At 43.2% G+C, this 2,808-nt stretch overlaps 1 pseudogene; it reads left to right on the top strand.

Moving 5' to 3' along the window:
• Nucleotides 1-973: 973 nt before the first annotated feature.
• LOC109474359 lies at nt 974-2,733 on the top strand (annotated as a pseudogene).
• Nucleotides 2,734-2,808: the final 75 nt, after the last annotated feature.

Raw genomic sequence — 2,808 nt, 5'->3', positions numbered from 1 at the left:
GCGGTGACGAAATTTTAGCCCAGTTGTAGCTACCGGCGCACACCATTCTGAGTTTCCGCAACATTTTGATACATTTAGCGTAATGTCATAAATTCGTTCCTTGGTATGAGAAACTGTATGAATGTGGTTACCACATGCAATATGATAAGTGACATGATAACTTTCAAGTATATACAAAAAGAGGATTTTAGATTAGGTACTGACCCTTCAAAAATTGGCAAATTTGAAGTCAATTGGCTTCGAACTCCAGCGTTCGAAAGCGTTCGAACCATGGAACCCAGACACGCGCCGGAAGTTGCCGAAGATTTCCGAACGAAAACCGTTGTTTGTTTACATTCTATTTATTGTGGCACACATAAATACGTCTGGCCTTGCGCAACTTATTCTCGCGCTGCGCTGAGTTGCCGAAAAGGCGAAATAGCGACGCTGATACGTTGAAAGTTATCGAAAATGACAATCTACATGAGAAAATTTCAATTATTTGTATTTTCAGTTTTGGCGCGAAAATCCTACATAATATCACTTTAATACAGTTAACCCAATTAGATCTCAACAGCCAATCAGCAAGAAGAATAGAGGAAAGCAGCTTATCTGGTTTAAACATTTTTAAATTTGGTTTCAAAAATAGCAAGGTATATAGAAATGTAGGTTATATGACATGTTTCTACCGATTTACAACCAAAAAGACTTCTTTTCCTGGCTAATACTTGTAAAAAAAAGAAAGTAACTATTCCTATTGTAAGTATGTGGAAGCCTACACAGGTGTAACATTTAGCAGTAAACTAATTAAGGGAACAGCCAATCAGCGACCGGATCTCGAAACAGGGTGCACCTGTTGGGCATATGTAAAATGTATTATGTGGATAATCAGGGGGTAGAATTCACCTTTGACCCACAAAGAGTTCACCTCTGACCTCACGATACGACAGAAGGACAAAGCTGCCCGAGTTCCGGTTTAACGTAAAGAAGAAAAACCATCATAGGAGGCAGGTAAGGCTTAGAAACGAACAGAAAAGTATTCTAATGTTGAGGGGAATAGTTTAAGACCATTTCTGTGGAAAAGGAACTGCAGTAGGATGATAATTTGTAGGCATTTTCGTGATGTGAATATCTTTGAATTAAAGGGGGAGGGGGGCGAAACCTAACATACGTTCGAACCTCGCCACGTACTTAGTACAAGTACGTCATGCTGCATCAGGCAAAGTGGCCTTTTGTTGGAGGATGTGGAATGGTGTAGAAAAACTTACAGCAATTTTTACTGGGTTGTAAAGAAACGCAATTTGTGGGGTTGTGTAGCGTATTTCGGCTGGGCATTAATCGGCTTAGAACCAAGAGGTCTGGGGTTCGAATCCTGCCAAGTCACCGACCCTGTGTCCTTGGGAAAAGGCACTCTTTGTGTGTGTGTGTGTGTGTGTGTGTGTGTGTGTGTGAGTGTGTGTGCATGTATGCGTGTGTGTGTGTATGTGTGTGTGTGTGTGTGTATGTGTGGGTGGGTGTGAGTGTGTGTGTGTCCGCGCATGTGTGCGTGTGTGTGTATGTGTGTGTGTGTGTGTGTATGCGTGGGTGTGGGTGAGTGAGTGTGTGTGTGTGTGGGTGTGTGTGTGTGTGCGTGTGTACATGTATTTTTCGAACAGCAAATGAGCCCAATTTAAGAGTTGCAATGACTATATCCTTTTATCATTTATTGAGTTGTCATGAATTACGTTTTAATCTAATTGGGAAAATACATTGTTTTCTGCAAATCTTCATGGTTTCTCCATTTTCTCATTTTCAGCTGGACATGGCGATGGCAGAACAAGGGTCTCCCACCGGAGTTTGTCAGAACTGCTGTGATGGGTCTCCCACCGGGGTTTCCCAGGTCTATTGTGACAGCAAAACAAGCAATGTCGAAGACCAGGCGGCAGCACAACAAGTCAACTTGAATAACGCTGGTGAGAAACCCTACATGTGTGAGGAGTGTGGGTACAGGACAGCTCACAAGTCTCACTTATCCCGACATATGAGAACTCATACAGGAGAAAAACCCTACAAGTGTGACCAGTGTGACTATTCTGCAGCACAGAAAGGCACCTTAGATAATCATAAAGCAACACACACTGGTGAGAAACCCTACAAGTGTGACCAGTGTGACTATTCTGCAGCACAGAAAGGCACCTTAGAGGTTCATAAAGCAAAACACGCCGGTGAGAAACCCTACATGTGTGGGGAGTGTGGGTACAGGACAGCTGACAGGTCCAGCTTATCCCGACATATGAGAACCCATACAGGAGAAAAACCCTACAAGTGTGACCAGTGTGACTATTCTGCAGCACGGAAATTTCATTTAGACCAACATCTAGCAAAACACACAGGTGAGAAACCCTACATGTGTGGGGAGTGTGGGTACAGGACAACTCAGAGGTCTGCCTTATCCCAACATATGAGAACTCATACAGGAGAAAAACCCTACAAGTGTGACCAGTGTGACTATTCTGCAGGTCGGAAATTCGCTTTGAACCAACATCTGGCAATGCATGCTGGTGATAAACCCTACATGTGTAAGGAGTGTGTGTACAGGGCAACTCAGAAGTCTCACTTATCCGTACACATGAGAACCCATACAGGAGCAAAACCGTACAAGTGTGACCAGTGTGACTATTCTGCAATACAGAAAGGTAAATTAGATAATCATAAAGCAAAACACACTGGTGAGAAACCCTACATGTGTGGGGAATGTGGGTACAGGACAGCTCAAAGGTCCAACTTATCCCGACATATGAGAACCCATACAGAAGAAAAACCCTACAAGTGTGACCAGTGTGACTATTC

This window comes from Branchiostoma belcheri, unplaced genomic scaffold (genome assembly GCF_001625305.1).
Source record: "Branchiostoma belcheri isolate BF01 breed outbred unplaced genomic scaffold, Haploidv18h27 scaffold303, whole genome shotgun sequence".
Taxonomy (NCBI): domain Eukaryota; kingdom Metazoa; phylum Chordata; class Leptocardii; order Amphioxiformes; family Branchiostomatidae; genus Branchiostoma; species Branchiostoma belcheri.
This window is presented reverse-complemented; position numbering and strand designations above follow the sequence as displayed.